This window comes from Daktulosphaira vitifoliae, unplaced genomic scaffold (assembly GCF_025091365.1).
Source record: "Daktulosphaira vitifoliae isolate Bord-2020 unplaced genomic scaffold, ASM2509136v1 Scaffold_1, whole genome shotgun sequence".
NCBI lineage: Eukaryota > Metazoa > Arthropoda > Insecta > Hemiptera > Phylloxeridae > Daktulosphaira > Daktulosphaira vitifoliae.
In genome coordinates this window covers 64,272,456-64,295,475 of record NW_026099572.1, presented here as the reverse complement: position 1 = coordinate 64,295,475, position 23,020 = coordinate 64,272,456, and the positions used below count along the sequence as shown (strand labels likewise).

Genomic DNA, 23,020 nt, shown 5'->3' with positions numbered 1-23,020 from the left:
TGTTACATTTAGGCAATAAAGTACAAACTGAATGTTAACGTTTTGGACATTTTGAAGAATATTAGGTTTCGTCGTTGTAATAATAGGTGTATATTTAATGGAAAATAATTTGTTCCAAAGTAATTTAAAATTAAAAAAAGTAATTTGACACTCTGAAAAAAAAATTAATTTTTATTTAATAAAGTCCAATTTTTGTTTGTTTTCTATTATATTCCGACTCTAATCCAACAAATGTTTATTCTCCTGAGAAAAAACTTATCTAAAAATTAGTAATACCTAGTATTGAAATAAGTATTTTGTTAATTGCTTTTTAAATTTACTCCGATACTATAATTTTAATTAAATGAAGTGTCATTGTTTTAAAACAAGACGTTAATGAAGTAAATAAAAGTAATAGGTATATATAATTTAGCGTTTGATACTGCACTCGAAAAAATCATTAAGGCTAATTAGCGAGTTGAGTTTTAATGTGTTTCTTAAAATGTGGTTTAGGGTTTATATAAGTACTATTTTGTTGTATAAATATTAACACAATGGTGCTTTTTAATATAAAAGGGCTGTGCGTAACTCAAAACTGTTCCAGTAAATGACAACAAGTGAAACGTAGACTTTGAAATAACTTTAAGAAGGAAAATAAATAAATAACGTACATTAAGTAGCGGTCGTACGATGATCTGGTGACACGTTAAACAACGACGAGGTATTTTATAGGTTTAATTCATTGCAAAAGCGACTAGCAGGTGGATCTTTGGGGAGATTGAATAAAAAATTCTATTATAAATTTTGTTAACGACCATAGTCATCTTATTATACGATCGATATACTATTGTACCTCTTATAATAATACTGTCAAACAATTTAGGGGAATATCTTACAAAAACTTTTAAAACTGTAAAAAATAAGCGCGAGGGAAAAAACTAATGAAAGTTCTTCACTGGACATTATTCATAAAAGAGAATTTCGCAAGTTTTAGTGCTTTAAAAATATTTTGTTGATAAAAATATTTATTCACGGTTCTATTTGTGATATTTAATATCTATTTATTTTAAATGGAACTTTAGGAACATTTCTCAAGTTACAGCTTTACTATTTTAAAATAATAACTTGTTATGCGTGTTAACAATCAATATTTTTCAACGATTTTTTTGGTAAAGTGAAACTTAAATCATTTTAACTAGACAAAAACTAAGCAAATAACTAGACAAAGAGTAAAGTGTATTAAAACATAATAATTGATATTTACTACGTTATTTAGTGTGATATTTAATTAATGCTCATAAATAATTATTTTCTATCAATAGGTAGTGTAATAAATTGGTTTCGTAGTAAATCTAAAAATAATTAACATTAAATGATGTTATACTTATACAATTAAATGGAAAACATTCGTTACCATCTTTCTTTTTAATTCAAACTTAAAATTAGTATACAAAAAATATTATGCTATGATGCATACACCAATAAAAAGTATGTATAGAATTATAATTGTATTAATCCAAATAATAAAAACAATTTTTAATTTTAATTTAATTGAAACAAAAAATATCAAAATACTTTGTTTTAGATAACATAGATGTAATATTGAAATTGTAACAAGCATAGACATCATTTTGAAATTCCAGAAAAAAAAAACTGTTATACTAAATGGAAAAATAAATTTTTCCTCAAGCTTCAATACTTGATCCAATTATGATTACTTGAATATATATATATATGTGAAGTGCCACTTCTTTTTATAATGTTTGCATTGATTATTATTGAAAAGCTACATAAAAATGTTTTTTGACATACATGCATGCAGAATTTCTATTATATTAGTTTCCGAAGAATTCAATTATGAAAAAGTGAAATAATGTATAAAAGAAATAATAAATTATAAAAGAAGTTCTTTTAAGGTTGTGTAAAATTGTTTTATTTTTTATTAATATTATTTAAAAAAATTTTAGAATAAAAATAAAATTGTATAACTACTAGTGAGTCTATGTTGTTATCAAAATACTTAAATACTCATAATATAGTTTTGAATTATCTCATTTCATTAAATATATCATAGACCAAAATATTACACAAGAGGATTATACTCTTGTAACTAAATTCATATATCTGGTATACGTTTCTTAATTTTTAAACTAACACTACATGTCATCTTAATATTAATACAAGACGGCACTTACACTATGCAATATTGCTACATAACTGTGTAGAGTACAAAATACTAAAATATCATTACTCTAACTACAAAGTGAACTAGTCGTTTCGTCACGTATGTAAAATAAGTCATAGTGTAATTTAAAAATGTGATATACATTTATTCTATCTTGCTTTTCCATACTATTATTGATGATGTCTCCGTCGTCGTCGTTGAATACATTCGAATTTACACGAACAACGAAGCAATATAAAAAGCAATAAGTTTTAAAATGGACTTTATTAGAAAATCATGCGGAATTCACAAATCTTGTTCAGCTGTATGGAGAATCCAAATGATATCTAAAAATTCTTTACGTTTGTCTGTTTATTAATACTAAACAGAACAAAATTTACATTGATAGATTTGTATCAAGAAAAAAACAATGTTATTATCTGTTTAAATTTTAAATTAATACTGTGAATACGATGTTAAAAAAGTTGTAGATATTTTATAAATCACAAATTCATTATTTATGAAAGGTATGAGATTTTAAAAATTTATTTAATTAAATTAAAATTATATTTCATATTTAAATTTTTATTTTACATAAACTTTTAAACAAATCCGAGTTAATTATTTAATTTAAATTAAATCGTGATTTCATTAAATTGTTTTGGTTTATATAAACTCAATTTATATAACTGAGTTTATTGAAATTTATATTTAGAATTATATAAATATTTTAAAATAAAAATTATTTTATGTAATTTAAATAATAAATAAAATTAAACGTATATTTTTTTAAATTCTTTAAGATAATTTAATTAAATATAGTACTAGGTAGATGTTATGTGTTTAATTTTATTTTTATAGTCTTCGTGGTTTACTCTGTATGTTAAATATTATTTTTTTGGAAATATAATTTCAAATAAGAGCATTCAAATTTTATAGAAGTCAACAAAATTGATTTAAAAACTTTTTCAATAAAATCTCATTTTGTGTAACTCTGTTCTTTTCATTGTGTTTTTTTTATAGTTCAATACTTTTGTCCATGATGTAAGTTGTATAATATCTTATATGGTAAACACCCCTAGCAATAAAAAAGTAACAAGCAAACCGCACTAAAAAAAAACACATTTATTTTTAAGACCAACATGATAAGTTATTAGCTATTATACTTAACTGTCAAGTATAGGTGTATACGATTAATAAGTTCAGATATGCTATTTAAATTTTTTGAGAATTTTTAAATATTACTTTAAACTGAACTCTGAGAGTTGAACTCTTCTTGGAATCTTGAGGCTAAATTAATTCATACAAAAGAATATTTTGTAATTAAGTACTCGGAATACATTTTATATTTGTAATTTGATTAAACGTATAAATATATTTGAAGTTGTTTTTATTTTCTATTTTATAAGTAAAGCAATTATTACAATCTATTAAATTTTAATTCCAATATTCTATTTATAGTAAAAACGATTTCTAGACTTATGTATAAATTACTCTTTGTTTATAGCTAAATGTATGACTATAATTAAATACTAAAAAATAATTTTTCACTAATAAAAATAGACAATCAAATTTATGTCCATGTTTCCAAATTAAAATTACAATAGAAAAAGTATCAGTAACATTTAAAAGCTGGTAATCTTAGAATATTATAATAAATTTCCAACATCAACAGTGTAATTCAATGATTTATTATTATTTAACTCATATATTTTATTGTTTTCACAGCTGCTTGATTTCATTCACTTGAATAACTGCAAGAGTCGCTGTTGTTCAAACATCTGAAAACGGCTTCTTTATTCTTCTATGAATATAATAATAAAACTCGTTGAAATACGAAAATGAATCTTAAACAATTTATTTTCATAAAAAATAAAAATTACTTGTATTAGCGAAATATGTTAAATATATTATAATTAATTTTTAATTCTGGATTACGTATATATTTCTTGTAATATAAAAGAAACAAACGAAAGTTAAAAAGTATCATTTGCACCTTAAATGATACTTCAATTTAAGTTCTAAATATTTAAAATAATCTTTTAAACAGATATTTAGTAAGTGGCTTAGGTGGGCAATAGTTGGCCGATAATTCTTTGAAGTGAATTTCTTTATTAAATAGTAAAACCTACAAATATTTTTAACATATGGTCTATTAAAACAGGTTTCATTCTAATATTGGTCGTTATGATTTATATGATATTGTGTGGTCTTTATTTTAATTTAAAAATAATCATCATACGTTCAATGAAAGCTTAATGATAGCGTTGGAAAAAAATTGTTAATTTTTTTTTACTCATCAATATTATTTAAATAGTGATTTTACAAAAATTTGGAAACGCCAAAGTTCACACCCAAGCCAAAATCTTGAAAACAGTCGTGTTTTTACAGCTTCACTATAACAAGTTACATTTGCGTTTAATAATTTTCTGGATAATACTTATTTAATATCTATAGTACATTTTTTTTTTTTTATGTAAAGTGTAAATTATTTTAATAATATATAAAGTCGAATTTTTTTGGGGCTAGTCTTGTTGTTATACATTCTAACAATGTTTCATGGTCGTAAATACTACTAAAACTACAAAGAAACATCGGGTTATTTCAAAGACCATTTTGTCCAGTTTAACAGCTTCCTTAAAATCATTTATTATTGTTGAACGAGTTCACGATGTATTTAATTTGGGGTCAAATTTTTAATACCTGATTGTATTTTATTTTTTTAATTATATTATATTATTATAGTTAAGAAGTTCTAAGCGTAGTGTAATTTGAGATTGGCTTTTTCGCTGAATGGTTATTTTTTAAATAACAGAATTTTAATTTGATCGAATAAGGTTAAAACTGATATCAAGATACATTGTAGTATTTTATATGATAAAATTGATTATATTAATTTAAATAATATAAAGATAAACATAATGTTATTGGATGCTAATTTAGTGATTGATTATACTAATTAAGCTATGCACTTTGAACATCAACTAGAATGTTAGAACCAATGATGTTTTATAAATGACTTTACTACGTTTATATGATTAGAAGCCATATTAATATGAAAAATAATACAAAGGAATAGTAATGTAAGTCAGACAGTTTTCATGTAATTGAATTAACTGGAAAGTACCGAAAATAATTATTTCATGTCAAAATATATATTCGTTCATGAAATAAGATATTTTTGAAACTTACTATTTATTTTCTATATGATGATTTCATCTACAAGTTTTTGAACGTTCCAAATCATATTGAATAATCAATTTCACTTAATCTAATATTTAGTTTATATATATTTGTACTAGTGAGTGCATTTAATAGTAATATTACTTTTACCAAATATTGGAAAAGATTCTAGTTTACTACAATTTTTCATCTGATTTCAGAAATTACTAAAATATAGAAATAAATAATTAGAGATTATCGTTAAAGTATACTTGAGCGGCGCATTATAGGTAGACGCTTTCAATAGTGTAGTTCAACACATCCCTTAGGAAATCAATGGATACAAACAGTAAGTTCTATAAAAGTGATGTTAGAAGGTGAAATAAGAAAATTCTGGCCATTCATATTGTGTCTTTGGTTTATCGCTGTTGGTCAGAAAATATATGTTTGTACTTTACAGTTTCTTTAAGCGTATTTATTTATCAGAAACACTCTTTGGGACGTTAGTATGCCTAAAGTATATCCGCTACTAATGATGAAATAGCATTGAAACTATAGTATTCTCTTATCTAAGATTAGAAGATGGATAAGATAGATTGTAGAAACCATAAGTACTACCAAAATGTTAAACATGAGAGTTACGATCGATAAAATGTAATTTTTGCAGTATGTTTGTCATTTTAATCTATTGATATACTATTGAAAAATAAGTAGATTATGGTACAAATAAATTGTTTTTAGATTAATTTCCCAAAACATTTCTTCGCTTAAATTATGTTAATTTGTTATTTTCTTGAAAATTCCATGCTAAAATAAAACTTAACGCATATTAAATTTTCCATGTCATAATTACTTGAAAGTGGCATGATACACATTTAGTACGTTGGCAAATTAATTTAAATGCTTCGATATAATTATTATTGTTCTCGACTACCTGTGCAGCGGAGTGGAAGCAAGGGATTAGGGTTTGTATATTTGAGCAGATTTTCCGGGCAGTTGGACAATGTCAATAAGCAACTGTGACAACATTTCCGTCAAAAATTTATCAAATTATAACATTATTAACATAATAAAGTACGAATTCAAATTCCAGAGATGGGTTGGAAGATAAGTTAAACGATACTGAAACGAAAAGCTTTAATTAAAAGGCCAAAAAGGTCCCTTATCCTGTACTGTGATTTTGCGATAGGTACAGAAAACTAAAACCGCAGTGCATACACTTATGTTATCCTCTCGATACATGCAGCAATCAATTTCTAACTCATTAGTTTTGCAATTCACATTGTCAGCGGTTTCAACAGCACAACCACATCATATACACAAACTTCCAACTTTCAATGATAATTATTATTTCTTAAGGTTGTGTGCATTAGATCAACATACTTACTCGACTAACGAGACGTTTAATTAAGAAATATTTCTTGAATCTTGAGAGTAGAAATAAGTTGAAATTATTTTAATGACCGAATTGGTGTCACTGTATAATCACGTTCTCAGTATTATCCTACTATAATTTAATTTGTATATTTTGAAAACTGACTTAACGTTAATTTTAAATGGTAGACAAAGAAAACTTATTTTACATAATAAACCCATAACTTTTTCTAACACGAATATATTGGCTTTAACTAAATTATCAATTGCATATTTTTTTGTTTATAATTAAAAAAATCACGACAAAATAAATGAAATATTTTTTTGCAATAATAGGAAATTTTTTAAATTACTTAAATAAAATATTTTTTAGTTAAAATTATTCCTTGTATATTCTACTGTAAGGTTGAAAATAAAAAAAATATGCGCGTAGGAAGTATATTAATCTGATTAAATATCAAAAAAAGTACTTAACTTACTTTACTGTAAAGTAGTTATGAATTTTATCTTATTAAATACTTATTTTCACTATATTATGATTTAAGATGGGCTGAAATAAAGCAGTAGTTTTAAAAAAAAGTCATCTGACTCGTCGTCGAATTTAATATTTTAGATTTTACTAGGGTTCTTATAGAAAATTTATTTTCACAATTGTAACATAGATGGATACTGACAGAAAAACGAGTTTTCTGAATTTTCATGCCGTTTGTTTCAGGTTTTCGGGGCTTCCTTATTCACATCGTATTATAGTTTTGGTAGGAGTAAGTGTCTTTTCACTGTGAAAGTGTTTGCCAATAAATTATAAACAAAAGGTTCTTGTGTTTTACGACTTTCTTTTCGATAAACCTTCTGAACAGCTTATCGTTGGTTAAGAAGAAACTGTAATCGAAATAGATAAAAGCTCGATTCCAAGAAGAAAAAATAGTTATAGACAGTTTACTCAAATATTTAGTTTCAAATTAAAACTTTTTTTTATATCAATCGAAATTATTCTGAAGATTGTATAATATTTCAATGATGGAAAAAATATTGTTGTTAATAATATCGACATTTTTTTGTCAGAATATATATTGTTACACTCATACATTTATTCTAGGAAATGGGCTAGCACCAGTAGAACAAACGTTAAATATCATTAGCTATATTCAAATGCAGCCTGAAACAACATATAACGTGTGTTTTGAATATTGGGCGTACAGAACGAGAGTTTTCTATTTATTTTTTATTAAGTGTGTATGTTAAGGTGTAGAGGGCTATGGCAGTGAATTTTTTTCCTAGTTTCCTTGTTTTTATAACATAAGAATACAAGCACACGGAGGAATAGCTATTATATGGGGGTGCTCTTATTTCAATAACGTGGCTATGGTATCAATGTTACAGACTACACGTTTTTCTTCTACCTCTAACACTCTGTTTAGTACGTGTAGTCTCTTGGGGCCCACAATTCATTTCATCCACTGTGTATAGTTCCCTATCATGTTTTCTGTACCGCATGCGGGTCATTTTGGGAATTTATGGAACATCACACAAATCATTAAGCACCTACGCAAATTCACGTATATGACTGCAACCATTGATCTGTCATGGTATAAAACTCGATCATTCGTAGATAGTATTGCTATTAAACTTTTAATAGATCGATAAAAAAACTTGTTATTAAACTAGAATGATTGTAAAAGTATTGAAACAACATTATTTTATTTTAAAAATTATTTTTTATTTAAAAACGAGAATTAGGTAAAAAATTGGATTGTTTAGAATATAATATGAATTTTAATAAATTGCCGAAAACTTAAAGACGTTAAAAAATAAAATAAAATGTAATATTTTACCGACAAAGGTATTTAATTAAATGAATTTTGTTTTTTTTGGGAAAAAGCTAAAGCACGTGCGGGTAATAAGGCTTATATTGTATTAAACCTACCTAGACCTGATACAAAGTCTAACTTAAGCTAGGTGTTTTACCCGCACCTACCTTAATAATTGCATAATTAGAATTTTCATTTACACGCTTTGACTTCAGTATAATAATACGCGTCAAAAAATAAATAAATAAATTACCAATGGTCGCTGAATATTGTAGGTTTTTAGACCATTAATAATCCAAAAGTAATGTAATCATTTGTCAGTATGAACTGGAATATGATAAAGTGGCTGCGAAAGAAAAACATCTTTTTGTAAATATAAAGAGGTCTTTTTAGATTATTCCCTTTCTTATTTTTTCAACTCTCGCCTTTTAATAATTATGGTTTCAACAAGTACTTTACGACAAGTTGGGCCGACAAGTAAAAAACGTTGGTTATAAATCATTCCAACATTCACAGTAACCGGCGGAAACATGTCAGTGCATATTTTAATGTTACGCACAGAAACTTAAATTCAACAACCTAAATATTCATGGTCAAAAGATTTATTTTGAAAAAAAAATGTAAATTTATAGTGTAACTTTATTTTTATCGATGATTATATCGCAATAAGATATACTCAGAATTTCTCTACAGAAAAAACTTCAATATAGCTAATACAAAATTACTCAACTAAAAATTAACGTACATGTTATTTAGGTATAAGAGTCCTAAATAATTTATAATTATCGTAAACAGTAATAATCAAAGTGATGATTTTTAATTTAAGTGATTTTTTTAATATTAAATTAAAAGTTAATATCTTATATATTTTGCAAACACATTACAATAATGAAATAGACTTCAAAATTAATTGCCCCCTTTACTCACTTATTTTTACAAATAGGATAATGGGTTCAGATATTGAACAATTAGAAATTTGTTGAATTTTAAATTTCAATATCAGATTTATTATCAGAAATTAAATCCTTTATTTTGGATATAAAATCGTGAATTGTTTAATTTTTTAGCTTTTAATTATATATGTAAAAATGTTTAACTAGTTTTTAAGTTATTGTAAGTGTAATTTATAAAATTATTTGATAAATTGAAGAATTTTAACTTCATAGCGTACCGATGTTGATTATTTATGGAATTGGATTTAGGTTGCATCTGAACCAGTTAAAATCTACACAAATCTTTTTTCAACATTTCGATACTTGCTCTATTAGAAATGCTCTGGTCTATTTTTAATCAATATGCCAGACTTTTTATACAACAAAAATTGATCACTTGTGGTTAATATTATTTTAAATTAAAACTATTATTAATTTAAAACTAAAAACTATTAAAAATATTTAAATCAAAAAGCCACAAAAAACTACTAAAAAATTTCAGATGCGTATTTTAGAAACAATGTTACCATTAACAACGCTAAACACAGTTAGTTGTGTTTAGTCTTCTTAATTTTATTCACGTGTAAAAAACTTTACAGTCAACAATTTTCAACTTATATTTTTTTTAATATATATCTTTACTATGACCAAAATTATTTCCAATTGATTTAAAACACACACACACACACACACACACATATATATACACATATATATATATATATATATATATATATATATATATATAATTCTAATATGTATGTAATTATTTCTAAACCTGTACAAAGCATTTCACACTATGTTTTATTTAACACATGAGTTGTTAAAGATGGTTTAATAACATGATATAAAAACGTACAAACGTCATAAGACATGTTTTATAACCTACAATAAATCGTAACACGTATAAAACATACATAAAAGACGCATTTAATGTGTGGCCATTTTGTATAGAAAGCATCATTATTCGAACAATTTAATGAAGTATAAAATTTAGTGATAAAGATACACTGGTAGTATTTATTTACTCATGTTCAGTATCTTAATGTCAATCAAACATATTATTAACATGGTCGTTTGTTTAATTTGAAACATTATACATTGATCCACGTTTATACCTTTTTGATTAAAATAATAATCTATGTTTGTAAAATTGTAAAATATTTAAGAGAATCCCTATTTAATTTAAATATTTAATAACAACTGTTATATATTTATATTTCTTTGTCTAATTTATAAAAATAATTTTTTTATTCGAACTTTTTTTCGTTTGTATTTAATCTACTTAAAAATTATATTTTTTCATAATATAATCTTAGCGTTGAAAATGTTGATTATTTGCTTTAGGTAAATTTATAATTAGATTACTGTTTGTTAAAGAAGGTTATTTTTTCGGATACTTTTTATTTTTTAATTGTTTCTACTGTACATAAGACAATTACATGAACTTTTACAAAGTAGGTAAGTACGGCAAAACTCACTCAAATGTTTTGTTATCATAGTTCACCTGCCTTAAAAACTAAGTACGTTTAATATTTTGCCACGAAAACTTACAAAATTACTTACATGTTCATATGCAAAACGACAATGTTGGCTTACAAGGGAAATATAAATTTTTCTTGAGTGGTGTCAACATAATTTAATAAATACAAAAGGGAAACATGATACTCGCATAAACGTAAAAGGTAAAATTTTCTTACCTATCAAAACTTTTTACAGCAAAAAAGTAACTAGCTATGTTTTCTGATGTAATGAAGTTGACGAATTTTTTAGATGTAATTGTTGATTTTCTCCGATAGTGAAAGACAATCATAAGTTCCTGGAAAAAAATGCGACAATTACTATAAACTATTTTAATTGTATAAAATATTGTAATAATAAATTTTCATAGTGAATAGTTTTCATACATATTTAATATATACAGAGTATTATTTTGACGTCAGGCACTGAATATCTCTTAAAATAACAGATGGAGAAAATATCATAACAGATTATTAAGTGGTTTTAGAAAAAAACGTATAAAGTGAAATAAAAAAGTAACAAAATTTGTTTGTTATATATAGTTTTTCATTTAATGTCAAATAATTAATGTTTAGTAATGTTAAATAGCTATTAAAAATCATCATATGTATAGTTAAATCATAATTTGACTTGAAAAAAGAATTGTGTATCTTTATTTCAATAGATTTAATAAAATAAAACAACAAATAACACTATGGAAATTATTTTCATTAGGCACTCAAGAAACATAATTTTTTAGCTATAATTGTATAAAGTGAATTTTGAAAAATATTTTTACGTGAAACACTAAGTGATAGAATTTAATAGTGCAAAATATTATTTACAACGTTAGATGGAATCTTTTACAATGTACACAAATAATTTAGTGTCAGGGTTTTAGAGCATGTTGAAAAGACTAACGCAACGTGGTTTTTGAATAAACGACCACATAACTTTCTTTCATACATCAATTTGTACACCACCCCGGTACAAATTATTTTTTATTTTATATTCTTATAACTCCAAATAATAATAATGCGCGTCGCGTCAAGCTGAAATACTACTCTAGAAAAATACTTATTTATTGAACTTTAAAAATTACTTGGATGGATATAGAAAAATCGAGTCTGTTCTGCAATGGATATGTTGTAGACATATAAAAAGTAAAATGTTCAATCGAACGAAAAAACGAAAAACCACCGGGGTATAAAAATAATAAGTGAACCTTTTTGGCGTGAAAAAATAGCACCAGCCCGGTATGATGTAACATATGACAGGGCGGAGAGAACGGAGCAATCAAATCGTTTTTCGTTTGCACCTGGCAAATGGCTAGAAATTACTACACGGCGAGTCGATGGTCGGTGACGGGGCTCGACAGATAGGACGTTTGACACGTTATGTAAGCACGCATTCAATGGTCGACACTTTATCCCGTTCCCATTCCCCTACAGTAACCACGATACTTTCAAAAGCACGGCGTTTGCTCCAACGTGAAGGTGCCCGTTTATCTTTGTGCCCGTCCCTGCACAGGATTCCAGTACGTACGAATATCGGCCGTTTTTATGCGTTTCCTGACCCCTGTCCGTTCGCCACTACCGTCGTCACCCGTTTTGTCCCGGCACTCGGACCCGGTCTACCCTCTCGTCGGCACTGTTGCGCCATCGGCCGTTACAGAACCCCGTGACTTTTGGCATTCCCCAAGGACACATGCCGTGGTGAAATGACTAGATACATTTCTCTCTCTTTTTTTCATCACGACTCTAATATATAAACTATTGAACATAAAATAAACATAGTAACAAAATATACGGCAACTATAAAAAAAAAAAAAAAGTGGCCGACCTGATTCCCAAAGCTCTTCAATAATGTTTAGAGTTATCCAGTTTGTGTGTCGATAACACCCTACCCGAATAACATTTTTTACGATTGGTAATCGTACACACGTTTTCCAATATGGTAAACGACAGTTATTATTTTTATTCCCATCGGAAACACCAATACGCAGTATTTATGATATTTATCTCAACGTCATTGACTTTTCGGTCAATTAAATCACCACTAACATTCAACAGACGCAGTGTTGTCGTCACTAATTTTTGCTACATTTATATTTTATGATGCGATTTCTTAGAAATTCTGAATTTTCATACATTAATGAAATATATTTTTGTTAAAGATTGTACAAAAAAAAAAAAAAATACTCGGTTTACAATATTTATAGTTTATTTGATATTAAAAAATAATATATTTTTATCCTCATGGTATAGTTAAAATAACTTATTTTATAATCAAAATGCAGAAAATGTTGGGTATTGTATTAAATATAATATGGTAGCAGTAATCTACATACGGTTTTTTTTGTATTGAACATTTATTTTTATTTTAAATTAAAATGTTCAAATAAACAGTACAATGTTAAATTTTATTAAGACTTGATCACGTTCAATGGCGTATTCAAAACTTTTTCCAAAGAGTGGGTGAAATACTTCATCACGGAAATCTTAAACCTATTCTCATTATTTGCTCTTAAACATTTAAAGTAGTTATTGGTATAGTTTTATACTTTGAGTACTATTATTTCATGTAGTATTAAATTGTATTGATAAGAATAATATAAAACTCTATATAATAGACTATACAACAAATTAAATAAACAAATAAAATTGATTATCAATTGTAACTGTTAATTATCAATAAGTGAAATATTATAATTTTCAATAATTAGTACCTTAGGTTAAGTGAATAAATAGTATTTTGTCATATATATTTATAGTACAAATTTTGAGTTGTACTTTAAAAAATCATTATGAAAAGCTTTATGTAATATTTGATTCTTCTTTAGTTCCACTTTTTTTTTCAACGTGAACCAATAAAAAGAAAATAATTCGAATGCGTTCAAATTTTTTAAGTAATAATAATTATGTGATTGTAAATTTTGACTAATTAATAAAACGTCGTTGTATTTCGATATTTTTATTTAAAATGTTCATCTTGTGATAATTTTTGAAATTATATACACAAAATACGCTAAGTATAATGAAAATATAATGCTGCAGTTGACTGATACTCATAATTCTATATTAAAAATTAAATACACGGTTTTTCTGGAAAAAACGAACCCCATAAGAGACAAACAAGGGAAATTATGATGTCTTTGGGCGTTTTATAATTATATATAAGGTTCTTAATACAATGAATTTTTCTTGAAATTTAAGAAGTCCAATATGGATTTGTTGAATTAGAAAATTCTTTAAAATTGTTCTAAAAATTAAATTAAAATAAATAATTTGCTGTGAAATTAAAATAGTCTTCCACGCTTAATATATAATATTAACATTATAGCTAATTAATGTATTCGGAAGGTTAGAGAGCGATTAATGTTTAAACATGAAAATTGTAATTGAAATTGTAGATCCCTGAAGTTCTAATGCTCTAAGTTTGCACTTTTTTAGTAAAGATGACAAATTTTTCCAAAGGAAGACGCAAANATCAATATCTATTACTTTAGAGATACAATAATTATTAATTAATAAACTAATTATTAGTTTAAGATTATATAATGAATGTTAAATATAAAAAGATAATAATTGGAATTGTAGATCCCTGAAGTTCTAATGCTCTAAGTTTGCACTTTTTTAGTAAAGATGACAAATTTTTCCAAAGGAAGACGCAAAAATATGTTTAAATGTCAAAATTAATTTTTGGCCTATTATACCATTTAAAATACCTTTTATAAATATTGATAATAGTTCGAGGCCCTTTGCGTTCTCTCCTTGAATTCAATATTACCCAAGTATAAGAATCGATTAGTAAAACATTATTTAAATTATTTTTTGATATAATTTTACAATTATTATTCCAAATAAATTAGGTATCTAAAAATAAGGTTGACATATTAATAATAACGGAAAATAGGGAAAACGAGGATAATACGTGCCGGTAAATGATACATGGTTAACGTTGAAAATTGTTATTTTTTGTAATATGAATCGGATGTATGTAAAAATACCCGCATATTTATCCTTATGGTTGGTTGACGGTGGGAGGAAAGATGCAAAAAAAAAAAACAGTGGACAAGGGTAAGGGTTTTATCGTCCTGGCAGTTTCCCCAATTCCCCGTCAATTGGCCACTCCATCAAAACCAATCCACAGAGATAGCTTTAAAATACAAGCATAAAAATGTCATTTACACCACGTATATCGTACACGAATTACTGACCAACGCCGTTATCAGATTTATTTAAAAAAAAAAAAATTGAAAAAGTTTTGTTTGTTGGCTTTGGAAATTGGATTTCGATAAATACTCATGATAATGATTTATGGTTTTGCATGGAAGTGGTCATATTATTTAAAAAGACCAAAACTAAATGTTTTTTTGAAAAGAGCCGGTAGTTGGATTCAATGGTTTGTAATATGTTTTTATGACGGTTAGGTATATTTTTTTATACTTTTTGTACCATATGATTACTACTAATTCTTCTATTGAGTACTAAAACAATCATTTTTTTAACGTCTACACTAAGTTTTTCTTTTTTCAATATATTGAAGTTCGTTATATTTGACATTTTAATAAAATACAATGAAGTTCATTATTTTAAATCTGAATAGACGAGCAACTTTGCAAAATTTCTATTTAATTAATTCATATGCTAAATACGAAGTAGCACACAATATATCTCTTATAGAAAGTCGAAATTTTAAAGTCCTTAACCTCGAAATTATTTTTCTTTAGGTTGTCTATAACACTCGCAGTACAATATAAAAGTGTAAAGATAGAATATCTTTTTCAAATACTTGTTAATAGATAAATTATATTAAAATAATAATAAAACTAGTGGAAATATAATTTATTGCTCAGATAGATTCAATATCAATGTCATATAAATAGGTAATATAAGGGGACTTGATAGGGCTTAGATAGGAACTTGATAGTTCTGTAAAAAAATGAATAGCTCCTCCTTGTTAGGATTTTAAATTTGGAATATTTCACGTGAAATTTTTTAAAATTGAAAATTTTACGCGCACGTAAACTAATTTGTTGAAAATTTAAAAAATATGTTTTTTCTATTTCTATGCACGGCCATATTATTGTTTTAATGTGCTGTTATTTTAACATGTTATTCGACTGTTATTAAAACAGCCGAGTTGTCAAATCTATCTATATGGTCGTGTTTTTGTAAAAGGGACAAAACACAATGATAATTTAAGCGAAATTTTTTCATAAAATGGTTATTGCAAATAACGATAGCTTAACTATTATTAATTATTTCTAAATATGGTATTTACCAATATTGACCAGATATTTTTCGTTCTATGAATTTCATTGCATCCGAGTAGATTGAAATAATTTAAATTAGATGATTTAATAAAAAATTTATACGAGCACAAATTTAAGTTACTAATTAGAATATTTGAGTTATACGAAACAAACACTATACAATGTACTGACATCTTTAATGACTTTTAAGTCAGGAAATATTTTGTGTTACTTTTTTTGTTAATCATTTTTACAGTTTTGGACCATATCAAAAGCATAATTTTTATTACTGGTCTCTTTGATCTTTTTAAAATTAAAAATTAGCTATTTTTAACACTTTTCTTACTTCAACTTTACGATAAGTTTTTATGGAATTACAAACATTTTATGACATGGAGTGGGTTATATATATAGTGCGGGTGGGTACAGCTTGTATTAGTTTATGTGCACTTCGTTGGCGCTACATACTCTACGTATTCAAATTTTGTACATCCAGTAGTTAATATAAACATTTAAAAAATAATATTTTTCATTAAAATGATATATTTTAATAAATTTTTCTGAATATTTCACAAAAATAAATTTCATGAAATTTTAAAACCCTATTCAAAATTGATGATTTTTTTTGTATCAATGTAATACTTTAGCCCCCCAATCGTTTTACTTCACTAGTTTATGTTGTAACCCCAGTAAAAATTTTACCAAATTATCACCAAATGTTCAAAATATTCCATAACTATAGCGGTTCTTAGTATCAGCTTAATTTATATTATTTTTAATATTATAAATAAAATTATAATTTTAAAACAAACAATATTATTTGCTTTTAGAGAACCAAATAAAAATAGCATCTTAGTTTTAAACGAGTATAAAGGTTATTAGAACAAAATGAAAACATGAAAAGTATTGCTTAGTCGCTGAAATCTAATGGTTCTAATTTTGTTTTAGTTAAAGTTTTTAGTAAGAAACGGATTATATGAGAGAGCTATATTATTATGAGTGGTAGTTATAACATGCTGTTTTAATAAGACTCTTCATGTTGATTAATTTTTTAAGAGGATATAACATGCATAAACATAATTAGATAAAAACGAGTTTTTTGTAAATTTAATTAAGTAACAATTAATCTATGTATGCTTTAAATATTTAAACTTAATATTTTTGATTTTATATATCTATCATACTTAATTATTCAAATATTAAAAATTAAAAAAATCTACATACCGACCTCAATTTGTTTAGCATTTTCGACGAACATATAATAAAATGTGTTTTATTTATTTAAAAATAACAACATAAAAACATGAATTATGATATTTTCTAGGTTCAATTGTAGTTGAAAAGATACCATGTTAATTGTCAAAAACGAATTTTTAGAATATAAAACTTACATATGATTGTGCATATGAAAATGTCTTTCCTATTATCAAACTTTTCGAAATAAAGTAATTTGTATCTTATGTTGAACTTAATTTTCTTTTTCATAATAATATTTATTATTACAATTTGAATATAGAAGCTTTGAACACAATGAAATTGATATAAAATTAATTACAATAACATACAAAAGGATTTTTTTAAAGATTAGCTACAAAAATTTGGAATATCAAACAAAATTTTATTTTTTTAAATAAATATTTAAATCAAGAGATAACAAAAATGAGTCTATAAATATTGATTGAGTTTATTAAGTATATTTTTATATTTTACGCATAATTATGATGAATATTTTTAATATAATGATTTTACTATCTTGTACTCTAAATAAAAATTTATTGGATTACTTGAATTATATAAATACAATACTATTTTAGTTGATTAAATATTTACTTATATCAAAGAAATTACTTCATTTTTCAAAATATATTCCTGTATAAAATAGATTTTGGCTAGTAAAAAGAAAAATAATATATTGAGGGATAAAAAAAAAAATGTAAACTAATGACGCGGGGATCACGTAGATGCCACGTGAGAAAAATGTTCCAATTGGTTGACCGAAACGATTGATACGGTTGATAAAAAAAGTAAAAGATTGTACTAAGCAAGTGTAAAAAATCCAAGAAAAAAGTAATAAGTAAAAAAAGAACGATCGAAAAGGCGTGATTGATAATGGGCTGGAATACGTTGGTTAGATTTCATTTCGATTACACTCGCACAGCGAAGTCCATGACCGTTTGAAGCTGCAAAGCAATGCCAAACGATGGAGATAACTTTGACCGCTTAGATAGCACAGAATAGGTGACCGCAAGCCAATAAAAACACCGATAGGAAAAATATGGCTTTAGAAAAATATATTGGCCTCAAGTACAAAGGTCTCAATAAATGCATGTTTCTTTAGTTTTTCATGGCCACGTCCTATGATTTTCCATTACCTATCGCGACATGCGTTTTATACGTTTCGATAGAAATTATGACTGTATTCAAAACTTATCTTAGAAAATTATGATAATATTATAAGATGATTTGAGCTGTCTGTGTCAGTTCCTAAAGAAGTATTAACAAACGTTTTGTAACCAACTTGAATAATCGTTAGAAAATATTCATATACGTACGCTATACAATGAGATCGTTCGATGAATCGTTTAGAAACGTAATCAATCTTCTACGTAAATTTGCATAGTTCACTACTAATATGACTGTAAGTGACATACTTTAGAATGTCATTTAGATTGATGATAACAATCGCGATTGTCTATTGCCGTCAAATATTAAGAATTTTGCGGTAGTCGTTAAGGATCCTATAACTTTTTCAAATTACTTATAAATTAAACATGGTACCATTTTATAGGCTATTTAAGGAACAACAAATAAAACATGATGGTAAAAGTTTGGAAAATTCCAACTTAAAAGGAAACGATTTTTTTTAAACAAAACTTTAGAATATTTAGACAAGTTAAATATGATTAGGTATATTATAGTATGTGAATAAAAACTCTTAAATAAATACATATAATATGAATATCATATGTATTTAAATGTTTGATTTTTTATGCAAATAATTAATAAAACATCGTATAAATATTAATAGAAAATAGATTGAACCGTTTGTCATAATAATCCTAACAAAACATAATGCAATTTGTATTAGCGTTACACTATTTATTTGAAACAATATCGTCATACTTTGCCATACTGCATAATAAAATACATATCTCCTAAATAAATCTAACACTGAGACATTTTAGTTAACTTTTTTTTTAATTAAGCTTCACTAAACTAACAATACTATAAGAATTCCCAGTGGGGTTTTGGTTTACAGAGTTTGAAGTCCAAAGATTAAGATTGTTTTTTATTCTCTTTTTATAAATGAAACTACTCTTTCAAGTATTTTAACATCTTAGAGTATTGCTTTTACGTTAACTAATTGCCCAATTAAAGAACAATGACCAACTCGATAAAACTCAATAAAATATAATACATTAGGACAAAAAATCTTATATTTATATTTTCATGTTATTAAGTGAATTTAAAATAATTAACAATTAAGCATAAATGCATTTTAGCTTTCACAAATTGCTTTAAAATTATCTAGTTAAATATGTAAAACTAATATGTAATTTTACATATTTTTGAGACTTGTGAAGTGTGTTTGAAATTCATTGTAAATCTTTGTAGGAGTCTTTTACTAATTTAAGGAGTTGAATTTTGAGGTGAAATGTGACCCGAGGTAAATTTAAATTAATTACGTCTCGGTAGACGGAATATAACATCGGTCTTCCCTGGGGCATTAAGTAATTTGAAATAGTTGTACCAGTGTATTGCTGTAATTAAAATATTAAGTTGCCATCAAAATATCCTATATTCGTTAAGTATGATTTTCAATTTAAATGTTTCTATGGGTCATACAATTTTTTTCATATATATATATATATATATATGTATGTATAAATATATAAAAATAGTTGAGTAGTGATTATATTTTTTTTATTCATCAACTCGTTTTTCAGTGAAGTAAAGTTTAAACTTTTTTATTTCATGTATATACATTTAGCAGTAAAAGGAAAGTTAGGTCACATAAAACTATTAGGTTTAATTTTGTGAAACTTGTAGATTTATAAAAAAAGCGTTTTCTAGTTTTGTGCATTAATTAATGAATTAAAAATTATGTACAGTATCATGAAATTCACAACATTTCTGATAGTTAACACAATATTACGGACAACGTCACATTGACCAATAGTAAAGCATTACCCAAAAGTCTTGTAGAGACTAATTTGAGATCAATGGGTTTTAGCTCTATCACAGTTGTATCTTTATGATAATATAATTTTTCAAAAAAGGAGCTTTGTAGTTTTTGTAGCCATTGTTTTTAAAAAAAGTATTACTGTTTACGACGATTGGATTTTACGAAAAGAAGCTGAGTACAGCTCGGATTGGTAATTATTTATGATTCACACTCCGTTCGTTCACATACTCAATTAATGTATTTAAAATGCTTACAACTCAATAAGTCATCATCATAACCGTAGTCTCTATCCCAACTAATTGGGGTCAGTTCTGCCTTAACGCTTAGTCGAAATTTTACACCAGCTGTCGACCAGATGTAACCTTATTACAACTGAGGGAACCTGTATGGGGGCAAGGTGTATGTTACTGTTAAAGTTCTCGTATGATAAAATATCTGAGAACCAACAGAAAACATCACAGCTTAACATCGGCGTTAAGACGGTGACTGAACTGTTCCACACTTGCCCCTCTTATAACTATTATGGTAGCTCAATAAGTACTTATCCTAAAATCATTATTAACCCGTTAAATTCGTTCGTAAGAAAAACACTAAAAAACTGATAACACCTAAAATGAACTGAATTAGACTGTGGTTCCATCATTTACAGTTCAGCTATTCCATACACCTCGAAATATTGAACAGCGTCTAAAACACAAGTATAAGGCTAGCGATTGAAGCATTCCACTGAAACCCAAATAAAAGCACGAAAAGTACATCTGGAGAGACCACAATATTGAGAAACAAAGAAAACTTCACAAATGAACACAAAGGGTAAATTCTAAAACAAGCAAAAATAATCTATTTAAATTTAGAACAGATACAAGAGTCGAATCACTCTATGTGGCGCCCTGGAATATAACACGAAAATAATTTAGAACTACCGAAGCTTAAAAAAGATAACAATCAATCAATTTATAGAGGCAAACTAAAAAAACATATTCAGCAAGTATAATAACGCAACACAGTTTTACACAGAGGCGCCTAAATCAAACAAAAAAGTCGGTTTAACTATAATACAGAACAGTATGGTTCTATAATACACAGCAAAATCTCATTATATAATGCAGAAGCTTTAGCAATCTATAAAGCCATAGAATACATAACTGAAAATAAATAAGTTTTAAATGAACGTAATTTTTAGTATTTCGCTAAATATACTTAGAAATCTTTACAAAATATCAAAGAGTACAGATATATGCCGAGTTATAATAAAAAAAAGTTGCAAAATTCTAATATGAAGGAATGAAAATTATTATTATATGGCCATACCATATAAAACCCGAAATAAGGGAAGGATGTCATTTAAAATCTCCTTTACCTTTCTAACATTAAGCTTATGAATAAAGAGTTTAAATAAAATTTATGTGATTTTGTTGTCGGATAATATGTGCACCCTTTATATTTCAAAATTTGTTCACATGCCAAGATCAATACCTTTCTCTTCTTGTAATCTATTTTTACTTACTTTTTATAAAATAAAAATTATTTTCTGATAGTTATTCAATAAATACATCTTGTATTTGTTAATTTAAATGGCAAAATTATGTTATTTTTGGTTTAAATGAATTGTGTACATAAAATATATTACTAGACAATATGTTTTTATTTTATAATACTGGTCATATAACACTTTTTTTTTTATCAATTTAAAAAAATTAAAAGATATTAGTCTCATAATAATGTTTAGATAACTGGTTTATTAAATGTACAATATACCATTAGCTAATATATATATATATATACATAAATGAACAACATATAATTATTATAATATGTAATTAACATATAACCAAAATCAGTTTACCACTCAAATATTAATATTGGAAGATTATTATTTATACTAAATAATAGATACAAAGTATAAATTCAACTTTACTGAGATAATAAAAAGATAAGGTTAATTTGTTGATGTAAGGAATTAAATTTGTACTTTACTAAAATTGAATCTAAAAGGTAACGTAGTGGAATTGATTTTAGTTTTAGATCTATCTTTAGTTAAGTTAAACTGAAGGATTATACTTTGAAACTTTGAAAAACTTTCCTATGAAGGATTAAGAAGTTGAAGTTTAAAGTTAACTTATTATACAAAATAATTATGGTAACTATTGTAATTCTTTAATTATTTAATATTCAATTTAGCCTTAAAAATTGTATTACTTATCAGTTGTAATAATTATTACAACTTAAACATATAATATAATAATTAATGTTTGTAAAAACTAATTATTAGTTTTTACAAATATGAAATATTCTAAGAAATTTTAATTTATAGTAATCAGTTTCATAAATTAATTAGCAAAATAAATTTATAGTAAGTATAAGTTAACACACTTATAGTTTATAAAATTGTCTACGCATTTATAATGATATAGAAAACCAAGTTAATTAGGATTAACTGTATTCTGTAGTTTGAACGAGATTTGAAAATAAAAATACTGCGTGACATATAAAAATTATTTTTAATGAAAATTATAACTATTAACCTATTTGTTTAAATCTTTTAGAGAAAAAATAAATTAATTTCAATTATATATTGAGATATATATATATCATTAAATAATCAAAAGTTTAATAGGTAAATGATCATATTGTGAAGATTTTTTAAACAAGACGAAA

General features: G+C 25.6%; 1 protein-coding gene across 3 annotated transcripts in view; it reads right to left on the bottom strand.

Annotated features, from left to right (window-relative positions):
- LOC126896595 (leucine-rich repeat-containing protein 24-like) overlaps nt 1-23,020 on the bottom strand; it is an 81,740-nt gene that overhangs the window by 14,484 nt on the left and 44,236 nt on the right. For all 3 annotated transcript variants that reach the window (XM_050669525.1, XM_050669527.1, XM_050669526.1), the window contains exon 3: nt 11,120-11,238. The gene's annotated coding sequence lies outside the window, so the exon portion shown is untranslated. The remainder of the gene's footprint in view (nt 1-11,119; nt 11,239-23,020) is intronic.